The sequence below is a fragment of the Oncorhynchus nerka genome, linkage group LG5 (assembly GCF_034236695.1).
Source record: "Oncorhynchus nerka isolate Pitt River linkage group LG5, Oner_Uvic_2.0, whole genome shotgun sequence".
NCBI lineage: Eukaryota > Metazoa > Chordata > Actinopteri > Salmoniformes > Salmonidae > Oncorhynchus > Oncorhynchus nerka.
Window position 1 is genome coordinate 8,626,587 of NC_088400.1, and position 12,389 is coordinate 8,638,975.

Consider the following 12,389-nt stretch of genomic DNA (forward strand, 5'->3'; position numbering starts at 1 on the left):
TATATTGTTACATTATAGAAGTAACTCTGGTCGGCGTGAAACAGACTTCCTCACCTGAACGTCAACTATTGGATGGAGCGCCCCCCCCCAGTAAATTTCGATCGGTCCCTAACTGCGTTAAACTTCCATGACCTTTATTGCATCATACAGTAGAGTTCCATTAGATTATAATAAGGGTTAGTAGCCTACCGTAGACCTATCATCGTCATTAGAGGACGAGGGAATTACATTGTCATTAACGATCCCATCAATTCCATTAAGTTGACATTTACAGTGATGGGGCGGAGGGAGGTTAGGGGTTGGTTACAATGGATCTCTCTACTGCCCAGTGTGGCTAGAGCAGTCCGTCTGCCTGCGCTGCGCTTGTGGAACCCGATTTGTTTCTTTGGCTTTTTGCATTGTATTGGTAGGAGGAGCTGCTTTCCTGTGATTGTCTGCCTCTTCTCTCTCTCTCTTAGCAGGTTTCTCATTTTTCCAAAGTTAAATATTCAAGTCTGTGAGCTCTCACAGACGGTGGGTGCCTGCGCCGGCGGCGAGGTTTGCCTTTGCTTGTGTCGAAAGCGAGCGGAACAGAACAGAACAGAACAGAACGGAGCGACGCTGTTTATGTCACATAACCGAGGCTCTTCCACTTGTGTTCGATCCAAGTGTTTCTTAACTTCGATTTCGACTGCTTTCAAGATGACAGAAGAAAAGAATGTTGGGCATATAAAGCTGGTAGGTTCTCCAACCCCTCCCATCGCGCTGTCTCAGTGAGTGAGTGTCGGTCGGTGTCAGGTTTATTCTGCAGCGCTTTGGTGGGGGAAAGCGAGTCTGATCATTTAACTGGGAGAAGACAGTAGACGACTTTTGCTATTATTGGGAAATCACTACATAACATTCTCCTATTTGTGTTAGTCTTTCGCTTTGTGTGAGAGAGGATCTGCATCAGTGAGAAGAGTTGACAGACAATCAGAATATATATGTCAGAGGTATGCTGGCTGTTATTGAAATAATCTACACCGGAATGCATTATAACTTTAAATAGACCGATCGAATATAACTTTATTTTATTCCATTATATTCTATTGTAAATAGATGTTGTAAGGTTCCGCTGGATCCAGTGTTTGTTTTGCCAATCGAAGGATTGTGTTGATCGGTTGTTGTGTTGTGCTGGCTATAGCCTATAGCTTATTAACGAAACAAACAACAACCCAATTGCACGTGTATGCTATGTGGGGTAATGACTTGTGCCATTGGCATAGCCGGAATGTCATTTGATTAACAGTGGCAATTATGGATTGTCATTCCTATGATCAATAGAATATAATGATTCAATGGTCAATAGCTGGTTGTTATCACCTCGCGCCTTTGGAATGTGTGGTTTGTCATGATGTGCCATTTAGTGGACAATAGCCTTGTTGTCTGACTGAAGCATATGCTACAGGATATAGTACAAAGGCCGGCAGATGGCGATATTGAGTAGTTTTCATTTTACCCTCCAAAACGCATTGTATGCTGCTGTCAATACATTCGTATCCCTCGTGGACTGGTTCGTAGCTAAAACATTGTCCATTCAGGCTGCATAGGCTTTGATTTCCTCAACTTTATTTAATGGTGAGAAGAAAGAAAAAAGCCAAAATATGCCTACTTTCCTTATGAAACAATTTTACAGCACCATGATAGGGTGGCTAAATGCTCATCTCGGATGTTGTGTAAAACGCATTCAGCCAATCAGGTTGCAGCAGTCTATTTTTTCACCGTAATGCTTCCAACACACCGACATGGTTTTTGCGCAAAATTGTACACAGCGTCATCTGGATATATATGCAACAAGAGTTCAACGTTCACTCTCTGCTACCATTTCTGTCAAGCCATCTACACACACAGTTTGACACATACTTTGGATAAATCCAACCTATGGACCACACCGAACGCACTGCCTCTGCCTCTGCAACACAATGCTGCAGTTGCAGTGGTTCGGTGTGGTCCGTAGGTTGGATTTATCCAATGTATGAGTCAAACTGCGTTTCATTAGAAATGAATGTAATTCTGGTACCAAAATGAAATGAAGCTGTCGCTCTGTTCGAAGCGTAACCAGTGTCACATTAGTGGACACCAAGACTGTTCTCACGTCTGCCGGTTTTTACTAGCAGAAGAGACTTTTCGTAGCAGGTTAAGAGAATGTACACAGCAAATTAGGAGAATTAACATGGCAGGTTAGGAGAATTAGGTAAAGGTTTAGCTAAAATGCTAAGATTGTCCCCGACATGACTCAAACATATCCTAGGTAAAACCAGGTCTGCCCTGAGAACAGTGCTGGTTTCCACTAATGTGATGACAATAAAATAAACATGCATAAAATAAGCGGAATCCCTAGGGGCATCAGGTAGCCTAGGGAGAATTCATTAGGTAGCCTAGGGGCGGCAGGTAGCCTAGGGAGAATTCATTAGGTAGCCTAGGGGCGGCAGGTAAGCCAGGGGCATCAGGTAGCCTAGGGAGAATTCATTAGGTAGCCTAGGGGCGGCAGGTAAGCCAGGGGCGTCAGGTAGCCTAGGGAGAATTCATTAGGTAGCCTAGGGGCGGCAGGTAAACCAGGGGCGTCAGGTAGCCTAGGGAGAATTCATTAGGTAGCCTAGGGGCGGCAGGTAAGCCAGGGGCGTCAGGTAGCCTAGGGAGAATTCATTAGGTAGCCTAGGGGCGGCAGGTAAGCCAGGGGCGTCAGGTAGCCTAGGGAGAATTCATTAGGTAGCCTAGGGGCGGCAGGTAAGCCAGGGGCGTCAGGTAGCCTAGGGAGAATTTATTAGGTAGCCTAGGGGCGGCAGGTAAGCCAGGGGCGTCAGGTAGCCTAGGGAGAATTCATTAGGTAGCCTAGGGGCGGCAGGTAAGCCAGGGGCGTCAGGTAGCCTAGGGAGAATTCATTAGGTAGCCTAGGGGCGGCAGGTAAGCCAGGGGCGTCAGGTAGCCTAGGGAGAATTCATTAGGTACCCTAGGGGCGGCAGGTAAACCAGGGGCGTCAGGTAGCCTAGGGAGAATTCATTAGGTAGCCTAGGGGCGGCAGGTAAACCAGGGGCGTCAGGTAGCATAGGAAGAATTCATTAGGTAGCCTAGGGGCGGCAGGTAAGCCAGGGGTGTCAGGTAGCATAGGGAGAATTCATTAGGTAGCCTAGGGGCGGCAGGTAAGCCAGGGGCGGCAGGTAGCCTAGGGATAATTAATTAGGTAGCCTAGGGGCAGCAGGTAGTGCAGGGATAATTAATCAGGTAGCCTAGGTAATAGGCCAGGTAATATCCCAGGGTTGGCAGGTAATAGCCCAGGGGTGGCAGGTAATAGCCCAGGGGCGGCAGGTAATAGCCCAGGGGCAGCAGGTAATATCCCAGGGGTGGCAGGTAATATCCCAGGGGTGGCAGGTAATAGCCTAGAGGAGGCAGGTAATAGCCCAGGGGAGGCAGGTAATATCACAGGGGTGGCAGGTAATATCCCAGGGGGCGGCAGGTAATAGCCTAGAGGAGGAAGGTAATATCCCAGGGGCCGGCAGGTAATAGCCCAGGGGTGGCAGGTAATAGCCCAGGGGTGGCAGGTAATATCCCATGGGTGGCAGGTAATAGCCCAGGGGCGGCAGATAATAACCCAGGGGCGGCAGGTAATAGCCCAGGGGCGGCAGGTAATATCCCAGGGGCGGCAGGTAATATCCCAGGGGCGGCAGATAATATCCCAGGGGCGGAAGGTAATATCCCAGGGACGGCAGGTAATATCCCAGGGGCGGCAGGTAATATCCCAGGGGCGGCAGATAATATCCCAGGGGCGGCAGGTAATAGCCCAGGGGTGGCAGGTAATATCCCAGGGGTGGCAGGTAATAGCCCAGGGGAGGCAGGTAATATCCCAGGGGCGGCAGGTAATATCCCAGGGGAGGCAGGTAATAGCCCAGGGGAGGCAGGTAATATCCCAGGGGCGGCAGGTAATATCCCAGGGGAGGCAGGTAATAGCCCAGGGGCTGCAGGTAATATCCCAGGGGCGGCAGGTAATATCCCAGGGGCGGCAGGTAATAGCCCAGGGGCGGCAGGTAATATCCCAGGGGCTGCAGGTAATATCCCAGGGGCGGCAGGTAATATCCCAGGGGCGGCAGGTAATATCCCAGGGGCGGCAGGTAATATCCCAGGGGCGGCAGGTAATATCCCAGGGGCGGCAGGTAATATCCCAGGGGTGGCAGGTAATAGCCCAGGGGAGGCAGGTAATATCCTAGAGGAGGCAGGTAATAGCCCAGGGGCGGCAGGTAATATCCCAGGGGTGGCAGGTAATAGCCCAGGGGAGGCAGGTGATATCCCAGGGGAGGCAGGTAATAGCCCAGGGGCGGCAGGTAATAGCCTAGAGGAGGCAGGTAATATCCCAGGGGTGGCAGGTAATAGCCTAGAGGAGGCAGGTAATATCCCAGTGGTGGCAGGTAATAGCCCAGGGGCGGCAGGTAATAGCCCAGGGGTGGCAGGTAATAGCCCAGGGGAGGCAGGTAATATCCCAGGGGAGGCAGGTAATATCCCAGGGGCGGCAGGTAATATCCCAGGGGTGGCAGGTAATAGCCTAGAGGAGGCAGGTAATATCCCAGGGTGGCAGGTAATATCCTAGGGAGGCAGGTAATATCCCAGGGGTGGCAGGTAATATCCCAGGGGCGGCAGGTAATAGCCCAGGGGCTGCAGGTAATAGCCCAGGGGAGGCAGGTAATATCCCAGGGGAGGCAGGTAATATCCCAGGGGCGGCAGGTAATATCCCAGGGGTGGCAGGTAATAGCCCAGGGGAGGCAGGTAATATCCCAGGGGCGGCAGGTAATATCCCAGGGGAGGCAGGTAATAGCCCAGGGGAGGCAGGTAATATCCCAGGGGCGGCAGGTAATATCCCAGGGGAGGCAGGTAATAGCCCAGGGGCTGCAGGTAATATCCCAGGGGCGGCAGGTAATATCCCAGGGGCGGCAGGTAATAGCCCAGGGGTGGCAGGTAATATCCCAGGGGCTGCAGGTAATATCCCATGGGCGGCAGGTATAATCCCAGGGGCGGCAGGTAATATCCCAGGGGCGGCAGGTAATATCCCAGGGGAGGCAGGTAATAGCCCAGGGGCGGCAGGTAATAGCTTAGAGGAGGCAGGTAATATCCCAGGGGCGGCAGGTAATATCCCAGGGGTGGCAGGTAATATCCCAGGGGCGGCAGGTAATAGCCCAGGGGAGGCAGGTAATATCCCAGGGGAGGCAGGTAATATCCCAGGGGAGGCAGGTAATATCCCAGGGGTGGCAGGTAATATCCCAGGGGCGGCAGGTAATATCCCAGGGGCGGCAGGTAATATCCCAGGGGCGGCAGGTAATAGCCCAGGGGCTACAGGTAATAGCCCAGGGGAGGCAGGTAATATCCCAGGGGAGGCAGGTAATATCCCAGGGGCGGCAGGTAATATCCCAGGGGTGGCAGGTAATATCCCAGGGGAGGCAGGTAATATCCCAGGGCGGCAGGTAATATCCCAGGGGAGGCAGGTAATATCCCAGGGGCGGCAGGTAATATCCCAGGGGCGGCAGGTAATATCCCAGGGGAGGCAGGTAATAGCCCAGGGGCTGCAGGTAATATCCCAGGGGCGGCAGGTAATATCCCAGGGGCGGCAGGTAATAGCCCAGGGGCGGCAGGTAATATCCCAGGGGCTGCAGGTAATATCCCAGGGGCGGCAGGTAATATCCCAGGGGCGGCAGGTAATATCCCAGGGGCGGCAGGTAATAGCCCAGGGGAGGCAGGTAATAGCCCAGGGGTGGCAGGTAATATCCCAGGGGAGGCAGGTAATATCCCAGGGGCGGCAGGTAATATCCCAGGGGCGGCAGGTAATATCCCAGGGGCGGCAGGTAATATCCCAGGGGCGGCAGGTAATATCCCAGGGGCGGCAGGTAATATCCCAGGGGCGGCAGGTAATAGCCCAGGGGGGGAGGCAGGTAATATCCCAGGGGCGGCAGGTAATATCCCAGGGGCGGCAGGTAATAGCCCAGGGGTGGCAGGTAATAGCCTAGAGGAGGCAGGTAATAGCCCAGGGGTGGCAGGTAATAGCCCAGGGGCGGCAGGTAATAGCCCAGGGGAGGCAGGTAATAGCCTAGAGGAGGCAGGTAATAGCCTAGAGGAGGCAAGTAATAGCCCAGGGGAGGCAGGTAATAGCCCAGGGGCGGCAGGTAATGGCCCAGGGGAGGCAGGTAATAGCCTAGAGGAGGCAGGTAATAGCCCAGGGGAGGCAGGTAATAGCCCAGGGGTGGCAGGTAATATCCCAGGGGAGGCAGGTAATATCCCAGGGGAGGCAGGTAATAGCCTAGAGGAGGCAGGTAATATCCCAGGGGCGGCAGGTAATATCCCAGGGGCGGCAGGTAATAGCCCAGGGGCGGCAGGTAATAGCCCAGGGGCGGCAGGTAATATCCCAGGGGTGGCAGGTAATAGCCCAGGGGAGGCAGGTAATATCCCAGTGGCGGCAGGTAATATCCCAGGGGTGGCAGGTAATAGCCCAGGGGTGGCAGGTAATATCCCAGTGGTGGCAGGTAATAGCCCAGGGGCGGCAGGTAATAGCCCAGGGGTGGCAGGTAATAGCCCAGGGGCGGCAGGTAATAGCCCAGGGGCGGCAGGTAATATCCCAGGGGCGGCAGGTAATATCCCAGGGGCGGCAGGTAATATCCCAGGGGTGGCAGGTAATAGCCCAGGGGAGGCAGGTAATATCCTAGAGGAGGCAGGTAATAGCCCAGGGGTGGCAGGTAATAGCCCAGGGGCGGCAGGTAATAGCCCAGGGGAGGCAGGTAATATCCCAGGGGAGGCAGGTAATAGCCCAGGGGCGGCAGGTAATAGCCTAGAGGAGGCAGGTAATATCCCAGGGGTGGCAGGTAATAGCCTAGAGGAGGCAGGTAATATCCCAGTGGTGGCAGGTAATAGCCCAGGGGCGGCAGGTAATAGCCCAGGAGTGGCAGGTAATAGCCCAGGGGAGGCAGGTAATATCCCAGGGGAGGCAGGTAATATCCCAGGGGCGGCAGGTAATATCCCAGGGGTGGCAGGTAATAGCCTAGAGGAGGCAGGTAATATCCCAGGGGCGGCAGGTAATATCCTAGAGGAGGCAGGTAATATCCCAGGGGCCGGCAGGTAATATCCCAGGGGCGGCAGGTAATAGCCCAGGGGCTGCAGGTAATAGCCCAGGGGAGGCAGGTAATATCCCAGGGGAGGCAGGTAATATCCCAGGGGCGGCAGGTAATATCCCAGGGGTGGCAGGTAATAGCCCAGGGGAGGCAGGTAATATCCCAGGGGCGGCAGGTAATATCCCAGGGGAGGCAGGTAATAGCCCAGGGGAGGCAGGTAATATCCCAGGGGCGGCAGGTAATATCCCAGGGGAGGCAGGTAATAGCCCAGGGGCTGCAGGTAATATCCCAGGGGCGGCAGGTAATATCCCAGGGGCGGCAGGTAATAGCCCAGGGGCGGCAGGTAATATCCCAGGGGCTGCAGGTAATATCCCAGGGGCGGCAGGTAATATCCCAGGGGGCGTAATATCCCAGGTAGGGGCGGCAGGTAATAGCCCAGGGGTGGCAGGTAATAGCCCAGGGGCGGCAGGTAATAGCCCAGGGGCGGCAGGTAATATCCCAGGGGAGGCAGGTAATATCCCAGGGGCGGCAGGTAATAGCCCAGGGGAGGCAGGTAATAGGCCAGGGGCGGCAGGTAATAGCCCAGGGGCGGCAGGTAATAGCCCAGGGGCGGCAGGTAATAGCCCAGGGGCGGCAGGTAATAGCCTAGAGGGGGCAGGTAATAGCCCAGGGGCGGCAGGTAATAGCCCAGGGGAGGCAGGTAATAGCCCAGGGGTGGCAGGTAATAGCCCAGGGGCGGCAGGTAATAGCCCAGGGGCGGCAGGTAATATCCCAGGGGAGGCAGGTAATATCCCAGGGGCGGCAGGTAATAGCCCAGGGGAGGCAGGTAATAGGCCAGGGGCGGCAGGTAATAGCCCAGGGGCGGCAGGTAATAGCCCAGGGGCGGGAGGTAATAGCCTAGAGGAGGCAGGTAATAGCCTAGGGGCGGCAGGTAATAGCCCAGGGGCGGCAGGTAATAGCCCAGGGGAGGCAGGTAATAGCCCAGGGGAGGCTGTGTACTCTACTGTAGAGTGTATTAGGTTAGAGTGCCCTGTCTCCAGCCCTGCTGTGGACTGTACTGTGGACTGTACTGTGGACTGTACTGTCGAGTGTATTAGGTTAGATTGCCCTGTCTCCAGCCCTGTTGTGGACTGTACTGTGGACTGTACTGTGGACTGTACTGTAGAGTGTATTAGGTTAGAGTGCCCTGTCTCCAGCCCTGTTGTGGACTGTACTGTAGAGTGTACTGTAGAGTGTATTAGGTTAGAGTGCCCTGTCTCCAGCCCTGTTGTGGACTGTACTGTGGACTGTACTGTAGAGTGTATTAGGTTAGAGTGCCCTGTCTCCAGCCCTGTTGTGGACTGTACTGTGGACTGTACTGTGGACTGTACTGTAGAGTGTATTAGGTTAGAGTGCCCTGTCTCCAGCCCTGTTGTGGACTGTACTGTGGACTGTACTGTGGACTGTACTGTAGAGTGTATTAGGTTTGAGTGCCCTGTCTCCAGCCCTGTTGTGGACTGTACTGTGGACTGTACTGTGGACTGTACTGTAGAGTGTATTAGGTTAGAGTGCCCTGTCTCCAGCCCTGTTGTGGACTGTACTGTGGACTGTACTGTAGAGTGTACTGTAGAGTGTATTAGGTTAGAGTGCCCTGTCTCCAGCCCTGTTGTGGACTGTACTGTGGACTGTACTGTTGAGTGGATTAGAGTGGCTTGCAAAAATATTCACCCCCCTTGGCATTTTTCCTATTTTGTTGCCTTACAACCTGGAATTAAAATGGATGTTTTGGGGGTTTGTATAATTTGATTTACACAACATGCCTACCACTTTGAAGACGCAAAATATTTTTTTGGGGGGAAACAAACAAGAAATAAGACAAAAAAAATGGAAAACTTGAGCGTGCAAAACTATTCACCCTCCACCCCCAAAGTCAATACTTTGTAGAGCCACCTTTTGTCGCAATTACAGCTGCAAGTCTCTTGGGGTATGTTTCTATAAGCTTGGCACATCTAGCCACTGGGATTTTTGGCCATTCTTCAAGGCAAAACTGCTCCAGCTCCTTCAGGTTGGATGGGTTCCGCTTGTGTACAGCAATCCTTAAATCATACCACAGATTCTCAATTGGATTGATGTCTAGGCTTTGACTAGTCCATTCCAAGACATTTAAATGTTACCACTTAAACCACTCCAGTGTTGCTTTAGCACTATGCTTAGGGTCATTGTCCTGCTGGAAGGTGAACCTCCGTTCCAGTCTCAAATCTCTGGAAGACTCAAACAGGTTTCCCTCAAGAATTTCTCTGTATTTTCAATAATTTCCCATCATTCCTTCAATTCTGACCAGTTTCTCAGTCCCTGCCTATGAAAAACATCCCCACAGCATGATGCTGCCAACACCATACTTCACTGTGGGGATGGTATTCTCAGGGTGATGGGAGGTGCTGGGTTTGCGACAGACATAACGTTTTCCTTGATGGCCAAAAATCTACATTTTAGTCTCATCTGACCAGAGTACCTTCTTCCATATGTTTGGGGAGTCTCCCACATACATTTTGGCGAACACCAAACGTGTTTGCTTATTTTGTTCTTGAAGCAATGTCTTTTTTTCTGGCCACTCTTCCATAAAGCCCAGCTCTGTACAGTGTACGGCTCAAAATGGTCCTATGGACAGATACTCCAATCTCCACTATGGAGCTTTGTGCAGCTCCTTCAGGGTTAACTTTGGTCTCTTTGTTGCCTCTCTGATTAATTCCCTCCTTGTCTGGTCTGTGAGTTTTGGTGGGCGGCCCTCTCTTGGCAGGTTTGTTGTGGTGCCATATTCTTTCCATTTTTAAATAATGGATTTAATAGTGCTCCGTGGGATGTTCAAAGTTTAAGATATTTTTTTATAGCCCAACCCTGATCTGTACGTCTCCACAACTTTGTCCCTGACCTGTTTGGAGAGCTCCTTGGTCTTCATGGTGTTGCTTGCTTGGTGGTTCCCCTTGCTCAGTGGTGTTGTAGACTCTTGGGCCTTTCAGTACAGGTGTATATATACTGAGATCATGTGACCGATCATGTGACACTTAGATTGCACACAGGTGGACTTTATTTGACTAATTATGTGACTTCTGAAGGTAATTGGTTTCACCAGATCTTATTTAGAGGTTTCCTATGGGGTGAATACATATGCACGCACCACTTTTCTTTTTTGTCTTTTATATAATTTTTTGAAACAAGTCATTTTTTTATATCACCAATTTGGACTATTTTGTGTATGTCCATTACATGAAATCCAAATAAAAATATATTTAAATTACAGGTTGTAATGCAACAAAATAGGAAAATAACGGCAAGGGGGGATGAATACCTTTGCACGGCACTGTTGGTTAGGTTGCCGTGGTCCCAGCCCTGCTACAGCTGTGCAGGCTATTACTATACCCCCCCCTTCTCGCTCTCTTAGCGTTACATGACAACCCTCTTTAGCTCAGTTTCACATCAGACAAATCAGACTTGTCGTTCGTATAACAAACAAGCTCAAACAAAGAGGTACTGATGACTAGCTTGTTAAAAAACGTTCCAGTTTGAATTCAACGCACAGTAGGTTGCGTCCCAAGTGGTACCATATGACCTATACTGTATAGAGCCCTATGGGCCCTGGTCAAAAGTAGTGCACTATGTAGGGTACAGGGTGCCGTTTGGGGGCACAACCTGCTCTCTCTGTACTCAGTAAGGGCGTTAGAGAAGGAGATGGACTGCTACTGTGCTCAGGCAGAAAACGGTGTGTGGTCTGTCCCTGTTTGGCTTCAATATCGCCCTGTTATTTTTGTTGTGTGTGGGGGAGGGGGGGGGGGGGGCTGTTGAATAAACACTTCAGGGGACAGTCAGGGGACTTGGGTGGATCAACTGATATGTTGACCCTCGAGATACATACTGTTCTGTATGCAGTGCATACAGTATACAGAAGTGCCTCTGATATAACAGCTGAAATGTATACGTCTGAAATGGCACCCTATTCCCTACATAGTGCACTACTTTTGACCTGGGCCCATAAATAGTAGGAGAAGCAGAATAATACTTTATTGGGTGCCATTTAGGACAACCCCAGGACAGAAGTGCCTCTGATATGACGGCTGAAACAAAGTTACAGTTCTGTAGATGTGGGTAGTGTTTTTATAGCCTGATGAGAGAATTGGTTATGGTTGGAGCCAAATGGATAAGGGATGATTTATTTATCCTGTTTAGCCTAGCTAACATCGCACCAGGGGGGCAGATGGGGTCCACACACACACACAGACACACACACACACACACACACAAAACGCGCACACACAACGCGCACACACACGCACGCACACACACACAACGCGCGCGCGCACACACACACACACACGCGCATTATGACAAGACTAATGTCTCACTACTAGGGCTGTGGAGATCATGAAATGTTGTCAGCCGGTGATTGTCAAGCAAATAGCTGCCGTTCTCACAGTAATTGACCCCGTTAATTAACATAAACACATTTAACATCTCCTGACTTCCGCACAAAGCCACTGATGCTGACCTTTGGGAACATCTACATATTAAATATATTTAATATAGTCTACACCATCACAGTAAATCCATTATTTATTTTAGACAGGTCTAAAGAAGCATTATAATGAGAAAAAATTTAGTCTATTTTCCAGAAGAACAGAATCGCATACTCTTGAGTTTTCCTTATGTTAGGTCCTGATGTGGCTATGCCATACAGTATGGCTGTGGGCTACACTAGTTCATTTAGCAGGCAAGATTTACTTAGAATTATGTGGTATTATTTTTTATAGTATAAAGAATAGAAATGAACATAACTGAATAAAATACAAAGGATATATTCTACAAATGATAGCGCACATTTGAACACACGGTGTTGAGAGGTTGACAAAGAAACATTTATGCCGTTTTAGTTGTGATACAAACGTTGGGCTGGAGGAGTACCAGAGGAAGTGTTGGGCTGGAGGAGTACCAGATGAAGTGTTGGGCTGGAGGAGTACCAGATGAAGTGTAAGGCTCCCAAACGTTGGGCTAGAAGAGTACCAGATGAAGTGTTGGGCTCCCAAACATTGGGCTAGAGGAGTACCAGATGAAGTGTTGGGCTCCCAAACGTTGGGCTGGAGGAGTACCAGAGGAAGTGTAAGGCTCCCAAACGTTGGGCTGGAGGAGTACCAGAGGAAGTGTAAGGCTCCCAAACGTTGGGCTGGAGGAGTACCAGAGGAAGTGTTGGGCTCCCAAACGTTGGGCTGGAGGAGTACCAGATGAAGTGTTGGGCTCCCAAACGTTGGGCTGGAGGAGTAC

General features: G+C 51.3%; 1 protein-coding gene across 3 annotated transcripts in view; it reads left to right on the forward strand.

Annotated features, from left to right (window-relative positions):
* Positions 1-338: 338 nt before the first annotated feature.
* LOC115117283 (probable E3 ubiquitin-protein ligase MID2) overlaps positions 339-12,389 on the forward strand; it is a 223,742-nt gene continuing 211,691 nt past the window's right edge. For 2 of the 3 annotated variants that reach the window (XM_065018307.1, XM_065018308.1), the window contains exon 1: positions 340-717. The gene's annotated coding sequence lies outside the window, so the exon portion shown is untranslated. Of the gene's footprint in view, positions 718-12,389 lie in introns of all 3 variants that reach the window. The other variant, XM_065018309.1, reaches the window with a different exon arrangement.